This window comes from Anabrus simplex, chromosome 7 (assembly GCF_040414725.1).
Source record: "Anabrus simplex isolate iqAnaSimp1 chromosome 7, ASM4041472v1, whole genome shotgun sequence".
NCBI classification, from domain to species: Eukaryota; Metazoa; Arthropoda; class Insecta; order Orthoptera; family Tettigoniidae; genus Anabrus; species Anabrus simplex.
Genome location: NC_090271.1, coordinates 169,528,463 through 169,553,089, shown reverse-complemented (window position 1 = coordinate 169,553,089; position 24,627 = coordinate 169,528,463). Strand labels below are relative to the sequence as shown.

Below are 24,627 nucleotides of genomic sequence, written 5' to 3'. Positions count from 1 at the left end.
CTCTGATGCCTTAGGATTAACTTTAGGTTCAAAATTTGCTCTGGACATGAACGGCCTGGTCTGAAACCTGCTTGATATTCTCCAATTTTTGGTTCTAGTTGCTGTTGGGCTCTATCGAGAAGGCACTGAGATAAAATTTTGTAGGCAACAGATACCAATGAGATTCCTCTGTAGTTATTTACATCTGTTCTGTCTCCTCTCTTATGTAAAGGATGAATTAGTGCACTTTTCCAATCTTCTGGAATTTGTTCTGTTTCCCAAATCTCTTGGATGATACCGGTGAATTCTTTTATAGTATTTGGGCCTGCTGATTTGAGAATTTCTGCTATGATCCCATCCTCACCTGCAGCTTTATTCATTTTAAGTCGTTTTATCTGTCTGGTAATTTCTTCTTCATCCGGTGGTACTGAATTTGGGTTTGTGAAGTCAGGTTCCTGCGGTGGAAATCTTTGTGTTGGCTCTGGGCAGTTAAGCAATTCTTCAAAATACCTTGCAAGTTCGGTGCAGTTTTCTTGATTGTTCAGTGCAAATTGCCCATTTACTTTCTTAAAGCAAAGGTTTTGTGGCTGATACCCTGTTAGCTTTGTTTTGAAGTTCTTGTAGAAATTTCGTGTGTGGTTTTTTTCGAAGTCCTTTTCAATTTCCAGTAGTTGATCTTTCTCGAATTTCCTTTTGGTCTGTCGGATTAATTTCGCTGCCTCTTTCCTGACTGCCAAAAACATTTTGTGATTCTTATCGGTCTTTTTGCTGTTCCACTTATTGTATGCATTCTGCCGGGATTGGATGGCTTGTTCACAGTCTGCGTTCCACCAAGGGTGTTTTTTTCTTTTCTGCAGAGGAATCAGTGTTTGTGCTGTTTCAATTAGTTTGGTCTTGAGTTGCTGCCAATTGTTGGACTGCTTTTTCTCTAATTCTTCGGTGAGAGATGGCTGGATCCGACTGCTATCAAATTTCGGAATTATTTGCTTCCTTCTTCTGAACCTTTGGGGTATCAACTGTAGTTTGACTCTTGTCAGATAGTGGTCTGAGTCTATGTTTGCACCCTTCCTTACTTGGACATTCATAATTTCTCTGTGGTTTGGGTACGAAATTGCCACGTGGTCAATTTGAAACTCGCCCAAGAGGGAGTTGGGTGATCTCCATGTCATTTGTTTAGAAGGTTTCTTCCTGAAGTGAGTCGACATGACTTTAAGGTTGAATGCCCTGCAGAATTCGACTAATCTCCGTCCATTTTGGTTCGTCCATTTATGTGCTGGGAATTTTCCAACTGTTTTCCTGTATTTCCTTTCCTTGCCTAGCTGAGCGTTGAAATCTCCTAACAGAATTTTGACGTGGTTTTGAGGAGTTTTTGATGCTGTTTCTTCTAGTATTTCCCAGGATTTGTCTACCTTCTCGCGATCTGTTTTATTGTCTTCATTGACTGGCATATGTGCATTGATCAGTGTGTATGATTTGTTTGCACACTTTAGGGTGATTGTCATTAGCCTATTGTTTACACATTTCACCCCTATTACTGAGTTAAGTATGCTCTTCTTGACTGCAAATGCAACTCCTAAATGGGGTGTGTTTTTGAGAATCCGTTTGTCTGTTTTACTTTTGAAGAGTCTGTAGTTCCCGAAATCCATTGCGTGTTCGTCAGTCAGCCTCGTTTCTTGGAGTGCCAGCATTTCTGTTTTTTGATCATTTAGGGTTTGCTCTAGTTCGTACAACTTCCCTGCCCGCAAGAGAGAATTTATGTTCAGTGTTCCGAAAAATGTTTTGCTGTTTGGGCGAAGTTGGCCAGAGGTCTCCGACTCCCTCTGTTTGCGTGTCCAGCCAGACTCCCCAGAATCCGACAGTCTGGTTGTGCTGCTAATGTCAGCAGTGGATTGGTTACCACCTGGGGTACAAATTTGTTTTCTGCCACGCCTCATGGTACTTGATTATCCAAGTATTGGACCGTAGTCCAGTTTCATAGGACTGGAGTGGATAGTTCCAGAACATACATTTCCAGCCGCACCTCTAGTGAACAGACGATGACCACTTTGCTGCTTGCTGCAAGTCAGACGCGAAGTGGATTTCAGTCAGTTCTTCCGCCCTCTCCGCCATAGGGATGAATCCTCTTATGCCGTCGAGGCCGTTGTCCATTTTCCTTGTTCCCTCAGTTGATCCGCGGGTGCTTATTTGGCTATGCCTTATTCGCACCTGTCCTGCATATCTACAGGAACTTTCCCTATCAGCCATTGGGACGCGCCGTGTCGGGGTTGAGGGCCCCCACCCCAGTGTCTTACATAGAGTTATGCCTAACTCCTACTCAGTTCAGAGCTAGACCCCCACGCAAGCTGACCGGGCACGGATTATTATTATTATTATTATTATTATTATTATTATTATTATTATTATTATTATTATTATTATTATTATTATTATTATTATTATTATTATTATTATTGTTTCGTATAGGCCAGCTAAGGACCACGACATTCAACTATTACATTTTGGAATGGCCTTTGATATTTGCCCAGTAGTTGCGCATCCTCAGGCTCTGTTGCTCCTTCCTCTCCTTTGTCCAAAGGGCGCCAGTCTTCTTTGTTGGTAGGCTGTCCTGGAACTCCTTATGTTTAAGTATCTTCCTGAGTGTTGTCCAATCCTTTAAGTTTCCTTCTGTTATTCCCAGTTCCTGTAGGTCTTTATCCATTTCCATCAACCATGGTGACTTGGTCTTCCTATTTTGCCAGTAGCTGAGAATCCGGTTGGTCAACCTGGTCGGATGCATCCTATAGATGTGCCCATAAAATACTAGGCGTCTCTTCCTTGCTACATTCGTTATTCTTTCACAGTACTTGTAGAGCTATTATTATTATTATTATTATTATTATTATTATTATTATTATTATTATTATTATTATTATTATTATTATTATTATTATTACCGTGCTTTTGTGGATCACATAGATGAAAGAAGGTGCGGGCATGAATGGGTCTATCTACGACAATCAAAAGATTAATTAAATGTTTTAAAATCAAGGTTATATTTCTTTTGGCTGTTTTTTTTAAGTGCCAAATTTTAACAAAACAAGTCGCTCAGTGATGGAAAAGGATTTCAGGTACAAAACTATCTCGTTAGCTTAGATACAAGATAGAAGAAATCAGAAACATCAACATAATAGCCGATTAATAATACGAGCTTAACGCTCCCAATCTTACAAACGTTACTTGAGCACTATGACTCCATCCATAGGTCTCCCAATTTTATTTACAGAGTACAAGTTACTAACACCTCTACAAGAATGGAAAGAGCATCTATGGTCTCTGGTGGTATCTAGGAGACTGCGCTCCGAACCTTATGCCTTACTGCCTTCTCAAGGCAAACTTCAACTTTTACATTTACAAACAGAGCATCATTGCTCACTAAAATTTACACTTTCCAGGCCTTTCGAGTCACAACCTACATTTTACAATTCAAACAGGATTCACTGTCTTAAACACTCAACAGTCTAACCACTTAACATAAATGATCGAATATTACAGCAGTACCTAATATTCATTCTACCGGGGCTTTGAGGGAGAAAAAAGAAGCACAGGCTAAAGTTTCTGGCCCAAAAATCAAAATGATGCCGAGGCGAACACTTGCACTCCTTGAAACTTACACTAGAAGCTTACAGAGACTAATCCTGTACTACTGAGGTTATTATATGGAGAAAATGTAAGTTACAAACAGAAAACGGTTACAAAATCATAGTCACCTCGACGTTAAGTTGATAGGGAACTCGAGAGGGTGTATCACTCTGTATTCCCGAATTTAAGCTAAGTGCTTTCCGGCTTGTTTGAAATTTACAGTAGGATTTACATTTTTAGAAGATTGCAAATTTAAGGTTACATTATTAAAGATAGGAAACCTTCCCCTTGAGCTAGCTTTCAGAGGCTATCACATAGATATTAAATAGCTGCCATTACCTTAAACTGCAGTAAAGCTCGATGAAGGCCGAGACGCCCCCGCCTCCTCTATTAGCACACACTCAGTAACCTGGACGATCAATAAGACAAGGTGGCTCGAAAATGTACCCGCTTTTATACCCGAGAGGAAGGTTCTAGAGAGCTCTGGGCTAAGGCCCGACACATCCCCAATTTGTAATTTGTATTGGATAATAAAATCGGTAGACGACGAAAATTATTGGTGGAAAAATACACATACACAATTTATTATTGGTCAATTTTGAAGTTGGCGGAAAGAGATCGAAATATTGACAACTTGAACATACACAAAAACAAAGAACAATCAACTCAGTGTAGTAAACCTCAAAATAAAATATTACTTTAGGATTTTAATAGTTCCTCTTCACACTAGAGGGCATAACATAAGTTTTCCTTAGTAGAGACATCTCTAGAGAAAAGTCCAAACTTTTTGCATAAGTTGTTGCAATCATTATATTGAAGATGACATTCTTCAAGGGGCTTCATTTGAATGAACGGGGCTGGTGTACCTCGCGGACAATTATTATTATTACTACTACTACAGACGCCCCCTGGTCAAGTGGTAGCCAATCTTTGTCTTACCCGTAGGTCTCGGTTTCTATTCCCGGCCAGGTCAGAGATTTTTACCTAGATCTAAGGGATGATTAGAGGTCCACTCAGCCTACGTCATTACAATTCAAGCAGCTTTCTGACGGTGAGATACCGAAACCAGTCTAGAAAGCTAAGAATAACAGATGAGAGGATGTGCACCTCGTAATCTGCAGGCATTCGGACTGTGCAGAGGTCGTTTTGTCGGCCAAGGCCCATCAGGGCTTTAGCATCATGAATTATATTATATTATATTATATTATATTATATTATATTATATTATATTATATTATATTATATTATATTAATTACCTATTTACAAGTTTATTTTTTGACAACGACACGCTAATTCTCCAAAATCTACTGCAATTGTACCATTAAGTCGCACAAAGTAATCTATTCAGTTATACACACATCATGAGTTGGGATTTACATTCATAAGTCGATATGAAGTAAGTTAAAAAATTCTCACATTTTCTACCCTGTATAACTTTGTAGCTAAGGTTCGTAGGGCAACCGTTGTATTACCACCATGTCGGGGTTAGTCATCGCTTTGTAACGTTACTACACATGGGGGTCAGAATTTATATTTCGATGGTCAAGTCGAAGATTTGGTTTGTAACCTTCTGAGGAAATTCATATTTATGTTATAAAGTCACTTTGTGTGTTTGTTAGTTATACCTGTTGGTTATTGTATTATTTAATCTGTTTGTTTACGCTAAAAGTGCTCCAATCAGATGAACAGTGCAGTTTCTCGCACAACAGATGTGGTTTTCATCATCATCATCATTTTTATTATTATTATTATTATTATTATTATTATTATTATTATTATGTCGAACTCGTTAGCTGAATGGTCAGCGTACTGGCCTTCGGTTCAGAGGTTACCGGGTTCGATTCCCGGCAGGGTCAGGGATTTTAATCTTCATTGGTCAATTCCATTGGACCGGGGGAGTGTGTTTGTGCTGTCCCCAACATCCCTGCAACTCACTCATGCACCACACATAACACTATCCTCCACCACAATAACATGCAGTTACCTACAGGTGGCAGATGCCGCTCACCCTCATCGGAGGGTCTGCCTTACAAGGGCTGCTCTCTGCCAGAAATAGCCACACGAAATTAAAAATTAAATTGATTATTATTATTATTATTATTATTATTATTATTATTATTATTATTATTATTATTATTATTATTATTATTATTATTATTATTATTATTATTATTATTAGGCTGAAACCGTAGAAATTCAACGGAATACCCAAGTCCCTGCTTCAATAAAGTAATATATTTATCTGGAAATTACAAAATTTTAAGTGATAGCATTTGCTTCATGTAATTTGCAGTGACTAAATACAGACTCCAGAAATTATCTAATTGACTAAAGTGTGTAGTACCTATTTGCAGAGAAATGTAGGCCCAATGTTTCTAAAATGTAGTGCTGCTAGAGCACCACCTTAAACACTACACTTATTGTCTTTTGGCTCGCTTGCACTATTTGTACTTTCAAACTATCAAATGATCGAACTCGAGACATTGCTACGTACAGCTGGTCATGGCTAAATACAGGCTGATGTAAGTATACACCAACGCGGACTGAAGTCTGCCCTTGAGCTTTGTTAATCGTCATACTAAATGCAAGGTGAATAGGAAACTGACTTCTTTAAAATTAAATAGGAGAATAGTGTTGATGCTGTATTCTAGGAATCAAAACTCTCTGTCCAACACTTAACCCCGTAATGATTTCTAGATCCAAACAACTGTCATGCATCTTTCCGTAAATTAATATTGTTCTGTTTAGAAGCCCGTGTGAAACATTTACTGTAAGTTTCATAACTTTACACTGTGTTCATTTACAGGGGCAAGAAAGGCAATTTTGAAGATACTTAGAGCATCTTCTGGTGACAAATTTACTCCCGTAAATTTCACAGACAATTAATTACCTTGCTTCGTGATGATACAGGGTAGTCAGTCAATAACAGATTGCTTTGGAAATTCATGCTTCACTGAAGGATAATCTCCAGTACCATTTTCAGCAAAAAAATCAGCAAAGTCTAATTCTTCGGTTCTTGCTCGCATATTTTTTAAACAGATGAAATATTTTAAATTCTGTACAAAGAGGAGAAAATTGAATACAGTTCTGAATAACAGCTTGTTTGAAAGTACAACAGGCAAAACCTATCTAAAATCTCCACCAGAACAATAACTTTCCCTCCAAAAGAGATGGAATTACCCTTGATGCCTTTCAAAAGTCTGCTAATGAACATCAAGGCACGCACATAATGGAGTGTGTGGCCTCCGGAAATAACTGCTGCAAGTCTTTCGATTTAACGCCTTGAGCTGCGTGTGTTGAGGCCTTCGGTACAGAGGGTCGCGAGTCGATACACGGCCGGGACAGGGGTTTTGATCTCCTTTGATTAATTCTTCGTTTCTTTGCCCTCTGTGAGCTCTCGCAGTTTCATCCTGTTTGCATTATTGTTGTTCGTAGTTTAATCCCTTCCTTTGAGTATAAAAGACAAGTACCATATTGATAATCGAAAAGTAGACTACAGATTGATGTAGGCTACAAAGTGTTTAGACGTTCCCAGTATAATTTCTATAGCAACTTTTGATAGAGTTACCTATCGGCTCTTGGACCTACTTTCACACGACCAGAACTGATACTTCCCTTACTTTTCACTGTATCGGGAAAATAGTTAGAACAAAAAAAAAAGCTTATAACAGGTATTCTAAATCAATTCCGTCATGAGCAATTTCCATGTAAAATCAACCATAAGAGAGATGCATCCAGTTATATGTTTCAGGCCCCTCTGAACCCTTACTCCTGCTGAATGTTTTGAAGAACTTACAGCTAAGATTCCACTCACCTTTCAAGTTTCAGGAAAATCTCTCTAACCGTTTTCCAGGGTTTCTGTAACAGGCAAACGAACAAACAAAAGTTAAGATGAACCCGACGTAAGCTATGATTTATCCTGTCCAGTATAAAAATCAAGTATCAAGTTAATCTTCAAACGGTACAAGTAGAAAGACGATTTATAATATATGCACGGCGGTCGAGAACAACGTGAAGCGGCTATATGAATATTAGAGGATTGGTCATATTGATCACTAATTTGAAAAAAATAATTCGATATCTCGGGTCGGTGTCATTTTATCAATTGCCGAAATTAGCCAATCAGATCACTTCGTTGGCGAATTCAAATAGGCTTTGCGAGACGATGTTGCTAAACTTGGACCACCAATCTAAGAAAAATCTTCGTCAGAAGAGGAATTTGAACCCGGACCTCCGTGCTGAGAGGATTGTGCCATAGCCTCACGGTATATTTGTGCTTGATGCTGATATCTTGACATAATCAACCATCTAACGCTGATACACGCCTACACGGTTCATGTTGTTTCCGACAATCGTATACCAGGTGTTTGCATAAGTCTTTTCCGGTATCACTAAGAGATGGTTCCAGCGAACAGTACGCTGCGTACTTTGACACATATGTCAGTTTGTTCGTCTGACATTAATCCACCAACACACACAAGTTGAGTCCGTCAAACACTAGCGTCTGTGTAGTATCGTTCAGTGATCATGTTGACGTTTGTACCTGAAGAAGAACATTTGCGGCACGCATTGCTTTTCTTACTTAATCAAAAGGAAAAGGCTGTGGAAAGTTATGACATGATTTAGACAGTTTGAACGTTGTGATTTCAATGTGAAAGATAGTGCGCGCTCTGGCAGATCACGAAAGTGCGAAGACGAGCAGTAATTGCTGGCGAAATTGTTAATGCACAAGGCTATAGCCAACAAATGAACACTCCCACCCTCCGGAACGAGGGTCTGAGCTACATTTTTCATCTAGTTGAATTTTTTGCGGAATAAGGCTCTATACCATCTCAGGTTATTGCATGCGAACTGTGATAGTCATATGTTTGTCACCGTGTTTTCGTGGAGTGGAGAGGTGATACAAGGTATGGGCATGAATGGGTCGATCTAAGACAATCAAAGATTATTTAAAACTTTAAAATCAGAGTTATATTTCTTTTCATTGCTATCTTTTGGTTTCTTTTCAGATGTTAAATTTTAACAAAACAATTCGATAACAAAAAACAATAAAACAAAAACAAAAGATTTCAGGGTACAGAACAAGCTCGTTAGCTTAGCTACAAAGTTGGAAATATCAGAATAATCTACGAATTGCCAATTAACAATCTGAGCTTAGGGCTCCCAAATTACAATAGTGACTTGAGCACTACTGCTCCACTCACTCCATAAGCAAGGAGACAGATCTCCCAATTACTTTTACACCATAGTAAGAGCCTCCTAGCTCCACAAGTTTGCATAGGAGACTACTCTCCTTCCAAAGGTACCATTCAACTTTTACATTAATAAACATGGCGTCTTTTCCCCATAAAATTTATATTTTCAGAAATGTCCAGGTCTATCAAAGGCACAGACTACATTTTACAATTCAAACAGTATCCACTGTCTTGGATGCTCAACAGACTAACATCTTAACATAAAAAGAATGAAAACGTTTAATAGGTGTATCCATCCTACCAGGCCTCTGTGAAAAACAACAGGTTCAAGTTACTGGCCCAAAAATCAAAATGTTGAGGAGGTTGACACTTGCGCTTCTTGCAAATTAGAAATGAAAATCTTAAAACCCTACTTAGGCCTTCTGCCCCGAAGGTACAAACAAAAACGGTTACAAAATCATAATCACCTCAAAATCAAGTTGATGGGGAACACGAGAGGGTATCACACTCTCTATTCCCTGATTTCCGCTAAGTTCTTTTGATTTGTTTGAATGTTACATTTTAGAACATTGAATGTACATTAATAAAATTTGGAAACCTTCCCCTCGAGCTAGCTTTCAAAGACTATCACTTAGCTAAACCAGGGCTGCCATTACCTTGAGCTGATGGACTTCTAGACGATGGACGAGGCACCCTCGCCTCCTTTATTAACGCACACTCTGTCGACTGGAACGATCAATAAGACAACCTAGTCAGAACCTGCACCAGCTTTTATACCCGAGAGGAAGGTACAAGAAAATTCTGGGCTAAGACCCGACACCCCCCCAATTTCCATTGGGTAATTAAATAGATACAAGACAATACTTATTGGCTGAAAAGTAAATATACAAAATTTTCTATTGGCCAACATCTTGAGTTGGCGGGAGGAGGTAGAAGTATTGTAACCTTTAACATACCAAAAACAAAAGAATAATCACTTCAGTTTAGGAAACCTTAGAATACAAAAATTACTTTAAAATTTTACTAGTCAATCTTCACACCAGAGGGCAACATACGTTGTAGTAGAGACATCTGTAGAGAAATGTCCAAACTGCTTGAATTAGTTGTTGCAAGTTTTAGATTTAAGAAAGCATTCTTCAAGGCGCTTCATTTGAATTAACGGGGCGGGTGTACCTACCGGTACATGTTTAACAGAAATTGGTCATTTGTTTGTTATAAAACTTCTTTCCATGGAACAACGGTCTATGCCACTCTTACAAGATGGATGTCAGTGTATTGAATGTTTTCTCCGAGTTTAAAACTTAAATAAAACAAGAAAAAGGAAGATAAATATGGATAATTAGAAGGATAATAAACGGAAAAGAAAGGTGTTGACATTTTTTCAGCCCAGTATAGACTTTCAAATAGCTGCTCAGTTTTTCAGGCTGAACTCCGGGCCATAAAGAATGCAGTGCTATGGTGTAAAACTAACAACAAGAATGTGAAGATACTCACTGATTCGCAAGCAGCGCTGAGCTCCATTAACAACAAATACAATGTAAATCCGATAGCCGGTAGTACAAGAACAGAAGCTGAAGAATGTCCTCACATCTGTATGTCTTGGATTCCTGGTCATACAGGATTTGATGAAAATGAAAGAGCAGAACATTAGCCGCTACATCAAACATCGGAATTGCATATGATGAGCCTCCAGTGTGCTATGTTAAGTGACAAAGAAATATATTATACATCAATGGAACTGTAGCTGGACTTCTAGCTTGAAAGGATCTGTTACAAGAGTTGCATTCTTCCACGAAGTTAGAAATCGACTTCAGAGTAAAGTATTAGTGCCTTTGTCCTAACACAATTTCTTTCGGGACATGGGAGATTTAAATCTTACCTTGAGAGATTTAAAATTCAAATTACAGATGGATATTTATGCTTTTGTGGTTATGCTCTGACAGTGGATCATCTACACTGACTGACAGAGCAAATGCAACACCAAGGAGGAGTGGTTCGAAAGGGATGAAAGTTGGGGAAAAAACAGAGTCGGCACGGAAGAATAATTGATGTTTATTTCAAACCGATATGCAGGTTACACAATGCGCACGGCATCGACTCAGTAGGATGTAGGACCATCGCGAGCGGCGATGCACGCAGAAACACGTCGAGGTACAGAGTCAATAAGAGTGCGGATGGTGTCCTGAGGGATGGTTCTCCATTCTCTGTCAACCATTTGCCACAGTTGGTCGTCCGTACGAGGCTGGGGCAGAGTTTGCAAACGGCGTCCAATGAGATCCCACACGTGTTCGATTGGTGAGAGATCCGGAGAGTACGCTGGCCACGGAAGCATCTGTACACCTCGTAGAGCCTGTTGGGAGATGCGAGCAGTGTGTGGGCGGGCATTATCCTGCTGAAACAGAGCATTGGGCAGCCCCTGGAGGTACGGGTGTGCCACCGGCCGCAGCACATGCTGCACGTAGCGGTGGGCATTTAACGTGCCTTGAATACGCACTAGAGGTGACGTGGAATCATACGCAATAGCGCCCCAAACCATGATGCCGCGTTGTCTAGCAGTAGGGCGCTCCACAGTTACTGCCGGATTTGACCTTTCTCCACGCCGACGCCACACTCGTCTGCGGTGACTATCACTGACAGAACAGAAGCGTGACTCATCGGAGAACACGACGTTCCGCCATTCCCTCATCCAAGTCGCTCTAGCCCGGCACCATGCCAGGCGTGCACGTCTATGCTGTGGAGTCAATGGTAGTCTTGTAGTCTTCTGAGCGGACGCCGGGAGTGCAGGCCTCCTTCAACCAATCGACGGGAAATTGTTCTGGTCGATATTGGAACAGCCAGGGTGTCTTGCACATGCTGAAGAATGGCGGTTGACGTGGCGTGCGGGGCTGCCACCGCTTGGCGGCGGATGCGCCGATCCTCGCGTGCTGACGTCACTCGGGCTGCGCCTGGACCCCTCGCACGTGCCACATGTCCCTGCGCCAACCATCTTCGCCACAGGCGCTGCACCGTGGACACATCCCTATGGGTATCGGCTGCGATTTGACGAAGCGACCAACCTGCCCTTCTCAGCCCGATCACCATACCCCTCGTAAAGTCGTCTGTCTGCTGGAAATGCCTCCGTTGACGGCGGCCTGGCATTCTTACCTATACACGTGTCCTGTGGCACACGACAACACGTTCTACAATGACTGTCGGCTGAGAAATCACGGTACGAAGTGGGCCATTCGCCAACGCCGTGTCCCATTTATCGTTCGCTACGTGCGCAGCACAGCGGCGCATTTCACATCATGAGCATACCTCAGTGACGTCAGTCTACCCTGCAGTTGGCATAAAGTTCTGACCACTCCTTCTTGGTGTTGCATTTGCTCTGTCAGTCAGTGTACTTTTCTCCTGCCCAGTGTTCGAAATGAAAAGACTTATATTTGAATACCACCTGAACAGTTGTGATCTTGTATTTTCTAAAACATTCCGTGATATTTTCAAGAAGCCTTGTTGTTATAAGCAATTATTCTTAACATTCATTCAGCACATCTTTAACAAACTGAACTCTTTCGTTTCGAAATATTTTAAGATTATAAACTACAGCCCTAATGTACTCTTGTAAAATAGGGCTCCATGCTATACTGGATATCCAGTAATAATAATAATAATAATAATAATAATAATAATAATAATAATAATAATAATAATAATAATAATAATAATAATAATAGTAAACTATATATTAATTTTTTTATGAAAACTAAAGTCAGTCAGTCCCGCCATTCTATCCGGTCGATTTCCTTCATTCTTTTTTAAATGAAAGGTATTCATGCACAGATTTGTCATCAGGTACTATAAATCACTTAACTTCGCCTTCCTCAAATTATTTGATTTTTCAATATTTTGTCTCTTTGAAGCAATCATATCTTTGGTTCTAATTAAGTTACGGAGTTCGTTTTGGTCTAAGAACACTCAGTGGATCAACCTCTTTAATTTCAGCTCTTAATTATTCAAATTGGTTGATTATGGGGAAAGTTATGAGTGCACAATCAATTTGACGTTTCATTTTTTCAACATTTTTTCTCATTGAAGCAATCGAATCTTTCGTACTAATTGAGGTGCGCAGTTCGTTTTAGCTTAAAAACACTCAGTGGATCAAGTGCTTTCTTTTGAGGCAATAGCTACTTAAATTGGTAGATTCTGAGAAAAGTTATTTATACATTTGTCTCTGTGACGAAGATCTTTGAAGGACTTTTTAACAGTTTGGCGTGTTGTGTTGTTCCAAGGAACGTTTAATTCAATTTCTTTGTGTGATGTATTTTCAAGTGTTTTGTGGACATAATATTACATTCTATTACCACAGCAGATCATGTGCTTTATTTCATTAACTCGAAACTTCGCAAATACAACCGTGTGGATAGTAACGAACAACACCATACTTTGTACATTGCGGGTGGAGCCAGCGGGAAACTGCTTGTAATAATAAATAATAATAATAATAATAATAATAATAATAATAATAATAATACAAGGAAAGGAGTTATACAAGAAGCAAAAAAGAGGTCACAACAGGAGTGAGCGGAATAAGGTAGGTAAGGGTTATTCTGCCCGAAGGCAGGTCCGAACCTCCGCAGAGGTGTTCCTGAGCCGGAGTTTACGTGCGGTAGGGTGGCCAGTTCCTTTCCGCTCCTCCATTCCCTTACCCCCCCCCCCACCAACAGCGCGTGGCAACCCATCCAACTCCTGACCACGCCCAATGTTGCTTAACTTCGGAGATCTCACGAGATCCGGTGTTTCAACACGGCTACGGCCGTTAGCCGAGTGGAATAAAGGTCTATAATAAATAGGTTATTTTGTGCTGAGGAAGATCCTTAGAATAAATATGGTCATTGTATAATACATTAGAGAAAACATTAATTTAATTAGCATTGCGCTAAAATGGTGTATGATATAACATTATAATAATTTTCTGCTACTTCGTTGTTTCAGGGCCGTGTACATTATGTGATCCACTCTTCTACAACAAGAATGAGTGTATTCAGCTCACTGACGGTGAAAAGGAGGACTGGTTTACGGAATACTATGCCATGGACCTTAATGAGCAGTCTTCGTTTCTTGTAAATAGGTGCCTCAAAATCTCTGAACCGAAAAGGAGGTATAATCAGAGAACATGCTACTTCACGTCGGAAATGGTCTTTTGAATACCACGCTCCAGCAAAAGGTAGTGACAGTAGTTCACTGCAGGTATGTAAAAATATTTTTTGAGATATGTTTAGTCTGTCACATAAAAGAATACAAATTCTTCAAGATATGGTCAAAAGAGGGGAAATTGTTCCAAATGACATGAGAGGCAAACATGGCAATAGACCGCATAAGCTCGCCAATCACACAAGGGAGGAAGTGAAGGATGATATCAATAGTTTTCCTAGAATAAAAATCCATTATTCTCGTGAAGATACACGGAAAGAATACTTGCATTCTGATTTGACACTGAGTAAAGTGTACAGTATGTACAAAGGGGCTCCTGAGACGAAGGTAAAGAAAAGATGTTATGAAGTTGTTTTTGCCAGTGAGTTCAACTTAGGATTTGGTGCTCCACGCACAGACACGAGCAGATACTGTGACAAACTGTATGTTAAGATGCTTTCTGCTGACACAGACCTTGAACGAGAGTGTATTGCTAAGGAAAGTGAGTTACATCACTGAAAAGCTGACTCTGCATATACCTTTCTTAGAAAAGATTGTGATGCAGTCAAGATAAATCGAAATGTAGTTGTACTCTGTGTCGACTTGCAACAGGTCCTTTTCAGCCCCGCGTGGACACATCCTGATGTTCACTATCAACGCCAGTATTCTACATACAATTTTGCTATATACTGCATGGGCACAAACTTGGTAACCATGAATGTCTGGCATGAATCAATAGCCAAACGGGGATCCGCAGAGATATCATCATGCTTGCTCACTTATGTGACAAAGATCTATAGTACATCTGTGTACATGCAAAGATCCCACAATTTGATTGCTCCTTGGGAAAGATATACCTCAGTTAAAGGTGTCAAGAACAGGTGGAATCAGCCACTCCTCCTGCCACAAGAATTGCCACAACTCTACAGCTCAACACTGCCCATTAAGAAAGAATGACCTACTGAAGGTGAGTGACTATATGACTCAGTAATTCAGAGGATTCTATACTGATTTGAAGTGATTCATTTCACAATAAGTAACAATGTATTAAACAGTGAAAATGTGGTTTAGACCCTTATTCCATGATTTCAAAATTACAAACTACCGGGTGAGTTGGCCGCGCGGTTAGAGGCGCGCAGCTGTGAGCTCGCATCCGGGAGATAGTGGGTTCGAATCCCACTGTCGGCAGCCCTGAAGATGGTTTTCCGTGGTTTCCCATTTTCACACCAGGCAAATGCCGGGGTTGTACCCTAATTATGGCCACGGTCACTTCCTTCCCATTCCTAGGCCGTTCCTGTCCCATTGTCGCCATAAGACCTATCTGTGACGGTGCGACGTAACGCAAATAGCAAAAAGAAATGCAAAGTGCTTTTTATTACCTTAATACGTTTTTTATAATTGGGTTTCAAAGTGTTCTTTAAATAATCTGATTTATTCGAAAATATATATTTTTCACTGTCTCATTATTGAACAGTTTTTCTGTTTCCTGAACATTTTAGTTTTGTGGCAGAGACCCTTATTCCGGGGGAACCCTCATATGATTAATTTAAATCACGCGTTAAGCGAAGGACGACCGAAATGGGCCAGAAGAAATGGCAAAGTGATTTTGTTACACGACAATGCACCGTCTCACACAGCAAAACCAGTGAATGACACCTTGAAATCGCTTGGATGGGACAACCATCCGCACCCGCCGTACTCACCCGACCTGGCGCCATCTGACTATCGCCTCTTCGCATCAATGGGGCACGCGCTCGCAGAGCAGCACTTCAGTAGTTTCGAGGAAGTTGGAAAGTGGCTCGACGAATGGTTTGCCGTGAATGGCAAGCAGTTTTACTGACATGGTATTCGTAACTTACCTGAAAGATGGGCGAAGTGTGTAGAAGCCGATGGCCAATATTTTGAATAAACAAAAAATGAATTTGTCTTGAAAATTACGTCTTTTCCTTACCACAAAAACGGGCAAAACTTATGCACACACCTGGTATATAAAAAGGTAAAGTACACTTGTGTCCTCGTACCGAGATGGTGCAGCTCTTTTCAGGCACACCTCTAATGGCGGTGAGCTGCATGTACCATATGCTAGCCCTCCCGTTATACTTAAAATTGCCGGCAGTACCAAGAATTGAACCCAAGCCTCCAAGGACAGCAGCTAATAGCGCTAACCGTTATGTTACGGAGGTGGACATATTAAAAGGTTAAATTATGTTACTGTGTGATCAACTTTGTCAAGTGTAACACTACGTTGTTCAACGACAGGAAAATTACAGGGGGTCCGCCTCTGTGGTGTAGTGGTTAATGTGACTAGCTGCCATCCCCGGAGGCCCGGGTTCGATTCCCGGCTCTGCCACGAAATTTGAAAACTGGGACGAGGGCTGGAACGGGGTCCACTCAGCCTCGGGATGCCAGCTGAGTAGAGGTGGGTTCGATTCCCACCTCAGCCATCCTGGAAGTGGTTTTCCGTGGTTTCCCACTTCTCCTACAGGCAAATACTGGGATGGTACCTAACTTAAGGCCACGACCGCTTCCTTCCCTCTTCCTTGTCTATCCCTTCCAATCTTCCCCTCCCCGCCCGCAAGGCCCCTGTTCAGCATAGCAGGTGAGGCTGCCTTAGCGAGGTGCTGGTCATCCTCCCAAGTTGTATCCCCCTACCCAGACTCTGAAGCTCCAGGACACTGCCCTTGAGGCGGTAGAGGTGGAATCCCTCGCTGAGTCCGAGGGATGAACCGACCCTGGAAGGTAAACAGATAAAGAAGAAGAAGAAGGGGAAGAAGAAGAAGAAGAATAGGAATTACAGGTGAAATAACTGGAACTGATGAGCGGAGAGTCTCTTCTATGAAGGCACCCGTTTGGAGTTTGTCTTACCTTTTATTTGTATTTGTATGTCTCTCCCTTCTGTTCCTCCATATTTATCCTCTTAATTATCTCAGACATCTTCTTAGATTCCCTCCTCCCATGATTTACATTCACTATAGGGTACCACCGTACTGTGAGAGGAACTGCAATCTGTTCTTTTCCTTTTTACACTTGGCTTTACGTTGCACCGACACAGATAGGTCGTATGATGACGATAGGTTAGAAAACGACTAGGAATTGGAAGGAAGAGGCCGTGGCGTTAATTAAGGTACAGCCTTTGCCCTTTATGAAAATGGGAAACCACGGAAAATCTTCAGGTCTGCGACGTTGGGATTCGAACCCACTATCTCCCGAATGCAAGCTCGCAGATGCGCGATCCTAACCACACCGCCAACTCGCTCAGTACAATAGCGATTACGTGGAAAAGTAGTATCATATTATGTGGACATACATGAGTAATTTGCAGCTCTGTGAATAACGCAGTTTCGCAAACGTTGCTAAATGAAACATGTGGTCGCAGCTTGCTATGTTTATGCAAATGGGGCGTATGTTGATATCATTATGAAAATAAACGAAGAGAGAGAATGAGGGGAAATGTTATAGATGAATAGGCGATGTCTACTGTAAGCACACCGAAAAGCGGCCTGATGAACAGAGAAGAGGTAAAGCGGTGATTATAATATCTAATAACATGTGTGTGTCATACAGTGACGTGTTGCTTGCTCAACGTGTGTCTAGAACAACTGTAGGTGGACGACACGCCCGCCGCGGGCGGATTGTCATTATAAAATGCTAATAGACCCGTGACTTCATTTCAAACAGCCATCTGACATCTGTGAAATGTGTAAATCTAATAATAATAATAACAATAATAATTGTCCGCCTCTGTGGTGTAGTACTAGTTAGTGCGATTAGCTGCCACCCCCACAGGCCGGGGTTCGAGTCCCAGCTCTGCCACGAAATTTGAAATAGTACGAGGGCTGGAATGAGGCCCACTCAGTCTCTGAAGGTCAACTGAGTACAGGGGGTTTTCAATCCCATCTCAGTCATCCTTGAAGTGGTTTTTCGTGGTTTCCCACTTCTCCTCCAGGCAAATACCGGAATGGTACGTAACTTCAGGCCACGACCGCTTCCTTTCTTCTTCCTTGCCTCTTTCTTCCAATCTTCCAATCCCCCACAAGGCCCATGTTCAGCATAGCAGGTGAGGCAGCCTGGGCGGGGTACTGGTTCTCCTCCCCATTTGTATCCCCTGACCAAATGTCTCCAGGGCACTGACTTTGAGGCGGCAAAGGTGGGATGCCTCGCCGAGTCCGAGGGAAAAACCAACCCTACAGGGTAAACAGATTAAATAAAGTAATAATTTATGCTATTGTAACATATTGCGCACCGGCGCCTAGGTGTAGGTTTAGCGTGCCTGCCGCTTACCCGGAGGCCCCGGGTTCGATTCTCGGCCAGGACAGGGATTTTTACCTGGATCTGAGGGCTGGTTCAAGGTCCACTCAACCTACGTGATTACATTTGAAGAGCTATATGACGGTGAGATAGCGGCCCCGGTCTCGAGAGCCAATAATAACGCCCGAGAGGATTCGTCGCGCTGACCACACGACACCTCGTCATCTGCAGGCCTTCGGGCTGAACAGTGGTCGCTCGGTAGGCAAGGCCACTTCCAGGGCTGTTGTGCCATGTTTTTTTTTTTTAAATATACTGCACATTTTTGTTGTGGTTGTTGTTTGAGTGGTCAGTTCATATACTGATTTGATCCAGCTTTCCTTGTTGCTCTGTCCTGTGGTAACCTCTTCACACCTAAGTGACCATTACATGGTATAAATAATCGACTCCCATTTTCAAGTACTGACCTTCCCCTCGGTTCTTACGTCATAGCATTCCCTCGGAAACTAATGAAACAAGTCCTGATTTTCAGAAAATGTGCCCTATCAACTTCTCCCTTCTTCTATAGCCATATCTCTCATAATTGTTCTCCTGTCATCAACTGCATTCAGTATTTTATTACGTACACTTACGTTTCTCCATAACGGGTACATGGAAAGAAAAAATTTAAGACGTTTTTAGTGTTTGGGTAAAACGCGTATATCGTCGAGAGTATTAAGGAGTATGTTTAATGTCTCAATTGGCAGAGAAAATAGGAGGATACCTGTTGCGAAAAATATATATAAAAATCTGAAACGCAGCGCTTCAAAGTAAGGCAAACTTTGTGCTAAATATGTGACGTCACACGCATACTCTGTTATAAGCGTGATGTGAGTATAATGGTGTGTCAGTAACAGAGACGAAAACGCGTTGCTTCTGCGCAGGTACGTCACGCGGGGAGCACTGCGAGAAACTGGCTCTGAGGCTACATGGCTTGTCGCTGTTGTATTTCTAATGTGTTAAACATGCGTTATGTATTAAATACGTGCCGTACAGTATTTAAAGCTCTTTTATTGTCTTCATTAATCTGCATGGATCACACTCTTGAAAATGCCGGGCTGTGCAGTAGCAGACTGTTTAAGCTACTACAAGAAAACCAAGGATCATACACAAAGTATTTTTCATTCCCAAAAATGAACATCTTGCCGGACTGTGGGAAAACGTTGTCGGCGCAATGATAAATTTAGTGTGAAACACGGTACGTATTTATAATACACGATAAATTATTATATTCTTTATTCGATACATGCCGTGTTACGATAATACAAGGTTTGTTATTACGTTATTACTTTAGGTCGAGTTTCCTCGCTTTATTTCACTGTGACGTGCTTTGAAATCCCTTTAAAACAACAACTAAATTATCGGAATAAAAGCAGCCTTGAGTTAAAAACGGATGTATGAGACTATACCACAAGAAGAAAATATATTAGCTCCTAATAGTGGCAGAGGGTTGAGAGGGAAAAACAGAGAAATCGACATAAGGATGTAGCTGAACTTCTAAGATCGCCGGCTGCTGATTTCAACAGGTGAGTGAAGGAACACAATAAATATATGTTTAAATGTTATATAACATTCCATTTTTTAACTGAAAGAATAAATAACTCGTCTATGTTAATTTTAGGGAAGATGAAACTGAAGAGAAGGTGGACTATAACGGAGAAAATGGAACTAACGAGTTGGATGATTTGAGAAGAATGATCCTACTGTTGGGAAGAGAAAATTGTGACTTACGGAAAAATATGAACAGCTATTGAAGAATGAATGGGAATTACTACAACAACTAAAAAAAGGCAAATATTATTTCTAAGATAATTACTTCAATGTGCGAACATACTTTTTTCTCCAGGTCAAATACAATTTTTAATGACCCGTGAAAATAAAATCAAGTCCGCCTCTGTGGTGTAGTGGTTAGTGTGATTAGCTGCGCCCCCCACCCCCCGGAGTTCCGGCTTCGATACCCGGCTCTGCCACGAAATTTGAAAAGTGATACGAGGGCTGGAACGGGGTCCACAAAGCCTCGGGAGGTCAAATGATTAGAGGTGGGTTCGATTCCCACCTCAGCCATCCTGAAAGTGATTTTCCATGGTTTCCCACTTCTCCTCAATGCAAATGCCGGGACCGTACCTAACTTAAGGCCACGGCCGCATCGATCTCTCTCCCTTGTCTATCCCTTCCAATCTTCCCATCCCCCCACAAGGCCCCTGTTCAGCATAGCAGGTGAGGCCGCCTGGGCGACGTACTGGTCATCCTCCCCAGTTGTATCTTCCGACCCAATGTCTCACGCTCCAGGACACTGCCCTTGAGGCGGTAGAGGTGGAATCCCACGCTGAGTCCGAGGGAAAAACCAACCCTGGAGGGTAAACAGATTAAGAAAGAAAGAAAGGTACAACTGTTCGGCAGCCACAAACAAACTAACTGACTCCAATGTGTCTCAAGAGGAAATTTAATTAGACCCAGTTACTAGTTACTGAAAGTTACAAATATAATGGAGAAAGAATTGAATGACCTTCACGGTAACTACCTTTGCGGGGAACCCTACATATTTGACAAACTAACAGAGAGAACTATGAAACAATTACCGCCAACGGTGAAAATTCCTCGAGAAGTGTTTAACCTTAGCGTGCACAAGATCTTGTATTCGCTTGAAACAGTTAAACAGGAAGAAAATTAGATAAACGTCCAAGAAAATGTCAAACATTATAAACTGCTAGAGCTACCGTATAACGCTTATATGTAAGGCATTCATTGCATAAATGTAAGAGTAAAATACTTAGAATATTAATGACATAATAATAAACTGATTGTAGTAATATATTAGTGGTCTCTCGATTGTAAACGAATACATTTTGAACGATGCGCTCTCTTCACAGAGCGAGAATGTTACCGCCTTCCTTGCTTTGCTACCAGCGTGACGTCACTGCGGTAGGCTGGATGCGCACTGACACACCATTATACTTCCATCATGGTTATAAGATGACGCTGTGTTGACTCGCGCGCTCGGTTGGAGATTAGCTGAAACTACGAAAACAATTTAATAAGTCTACGAAAGCCTGAAAACCCTGCGACAGTTACGATAGTGACAGCCTACCGCCAACTCTTTTATTTTAGATCCGATCTACGATCTCATCTTCAATAATCTTCTGCAGCATTGTATTTCAAAGATTTCTATTCTCCTTTATTTTTTCAGCAGTTATTGAACATTGTGATTTAATTACAATGCTACCTCTTCCCAATAAGCACACCTACCGGACTGAGTGGCGCAGGTGGTAGAAGGCTTGATCCTGGCTCAATCCTGCGACTTTTGAAGGTGCTCAAATACGCCAATCTCTTGTGGGTAGATTTATCAGCATGTAAGAGAACTACTGCGGGACGAAATTCTGGCACCTCCACATTTTCGAAAACAGTAAGGTAAGGGTAAGGTTTTATTCTGCCCGAAGGCAGGTCCGAGCCTCCTCAGAGGTGTGCCTGAGGTGGAGTTTAGGTACGGTAGGATGACCAGTTCTTTTCCGCTCCTCTATTCCCTTACTCCCCACCAACAACGCGTGGCAACCCATCCAAATCTTGACCACACCCGATGTTGCTTAACTTCGGAGATCTCACGGGATCCGGTGTTTCAACACGGCTACGGCCGTTGGCTTCGAAAACAGTAAAAGTAGTTATTTGGACGTAAATCCAATAACACTAATATGCAGCTCACCTCTGTTGGGGGCGTGCCTATATAAAGCACACGAGTTTACTTTCGCGCCGAGTCTGCAAGCCTCTAAGAGTGAACTACTGTATGCGTCTCCACAATCCTCTGTTTCCTACTAGCTCTGTGGTTTCGTTTAGTTCTACAGCTGTCAACACTAAAACATAAAAATCTGAGTCTAACCATGCTCCCCTTGGTCACCCTGTAACGTTCCAGACGTCACAGTGTAATTATGTTAATTTTATTATATGTAATTAATTCAGGAATTTAACGTCATGATATTTATCTTGGTATGTAATTGTATTATAATTCATGGTTGATCATTTGCTCACTATCATTTCATTACTTTGTAACTACGACTTGTAAACGAGGGCTGAATATCCTAATATTCACTTAGATTCTTGCGACATTCGTTTAAATTTAACTTGCAGTAGGTTTCCTCTATCTTGCCACATCACCGAGGAAGAAGGAAGGACAAATTTAGACATCAAATTCTGGGAAAAGCGAGCACGTGTTCAAGCGTTATAACGACAGCTACCGTATTTCGACCAGAATAATTCAAACTGATCACCGCCTATATTTTCAAAGGAGCGTCATGTTGCCATGGATACTGAGTGAAAGGGCTAATAGAAGAACAGTTGATATCATGGTTAAGACCCATCAACTCTAATATCTGGAGTGGGGAGAGACGTGTCAACTGATTGGACCACGTGTAGCGACCTGTAATTAGAGCCAGAGAAGGTTATAAAAGGGCGTGTTGGAGCTCTTGGCTTCATTCTTCTTGATTCTGCATTCATTATTATTATTCTTCTGGATTCTTGATTCTTCGATCTTGTATATCGCTGTAGGTCTGTGAACTTGTCTTATGGTTGTTGTACCATAGTGGACTAGTGTGATAGTTTATCACTTCTACATTAATTACTGCGTTACCACGACGTGGTACTTAGGAATTTCTGAATGAGGGGTGTATAGCCACTCTCATCAGGAAGTACGTACAGCTCGGCTACTAGACCGGTTTGTACCAGTCTAAGACAATAGGTAGTATTAAACTAGATAGAAATGAAACTTCAGGGCACATTTTCAGTAAAGTTGGAAGGATTATTAATTGTGTATCCTCTCCACATAACCCAAGGAGGTTTTCCTAACTATGACTTAGGGCTCATCTCCAATATATGGGATAGAGCATAATAGGGAGTGTTAGTGTCGAAGCTATCTTCCAGTTAGTGGTCGGTGCACTTAGCAAGGCAGGAATGGTACTTAGCTGCAGATGAAGAGATCTCAAAGACGACCGGTGATGTTCCAGCTACAAGGATGGAAGCTTTCCAAGGACCAGCAGAACAAGACTACATGGTGAGCAAGCGAGTTAAAAATATTGCAAGTTTTCGCGAAGTAGAGTCATTCAACTTTTTGTTAAATTCATTTCCTATTTTAAATTCAGTTCTCGTTAAACCGTCGTCATTTATATTCAATATAATAAATAGTATTTTTCTAGTTCACTTTAATCAATCTGCCTTAATTAGCCTTTTGATTTCTAATTCTCCGGCTTAATGATTAGTGCACTATCACCCCACCCCTGTGAAAAGAGTCCGTCCAAGCTTGATTATAAATTTTTATCTTTAAGTCATCAACTTAAAGATTGGCGCCCTTAGCTTGCATGGTTGCATTTCTCGTTCAATGATTGTTCTCCGAGAAGGGAAGTCACAACCCTGTACTCCTATCATCCTCAATGTCCATTATTCTCCCAGGTAAACTATCCTCCTCCATTCGCTTCATCTGGTCCCATCACCGAAGCCGATTTACACGTACAGCTTCCCCCATCGAGTTCACTTCTTAACTTCGCCTTCATCTCCTCATTCCGAGTTTCTTAGCGCCATTGTTCTCACTTGTATCTGTAATCATTCTCGCTACCTTCACGCCCGTTACTTCCAACTTATGAATAAGACATCCCGTGTCTACCCAGATTTCATTTCCGTACATTAAAATCGGTCTGAATATAGACGGAATTATAGATGAATATCCTAAGTCTGTTTCCAGTCGTTCCACCGGATCAGGAATGGAATGAATGAATGAAGCCTCTATCCAGCGGCAACGATATGAATTGTGCCGGCTGCCGAAGCCTGTCCCACTCTCCTGGGGCAATGATTGATGACTGACAGATGAAATAAAATAATATTGGAGAGTGTCGCTGGAATGAAAGATGATAGGGAAAACCTTCCCCCGCCTCCGCTTTGTCCAGCACAAACCTCACATGGAGTGACCGGGATTTGAACCACGGAACCCAGCGGTGAGAGGCCGGCGTGCTACTGCCTGAGCCACGGAGGCTCTTTTGATAATTTCGTCCAGGATATAATTTATTTCTTGCAAAATTAGGTTGATCGCAACTGCAAGTTTACTGAATTAGCTTTGGCCTCGTGTTTGAAATACGCTCAGACTGAACATTTCAAGATCTCAAAGGATTACTACAATTTTTTTACGTATTGTAAATTCTTATCGCGAAAACAAAAGTGCTTCCATTACTTATGGTTCTATGTTATTTTACGATAAATACAATGCCTGATGTAACTCTGCTAAATACTGTATATGGTGTCTTGAAATTAAAAATTCTGCTTCCTGTACCTTTGAGGCTTGTAAAATCGCCCCGATAATGGGGCCAATTGTAACAATGCGCACTGTTACAAATACATTATTACTGC

The 24,627-nt window shown here is 41.3% G+C and overlaps 1 pseudogene; it reads left to right on the top strand.

Annotated features, from left to right (window-relative positions):
- Nucleotides 1-20,000, top strand: part of LOC137501550 (uncharacterized) — a 60,561-nt pseudogene extending 40,561 nt beyond the window's left edge.
- Nucleotides 20,001-24,627: the final 4,627 nt, after the last annotated feature.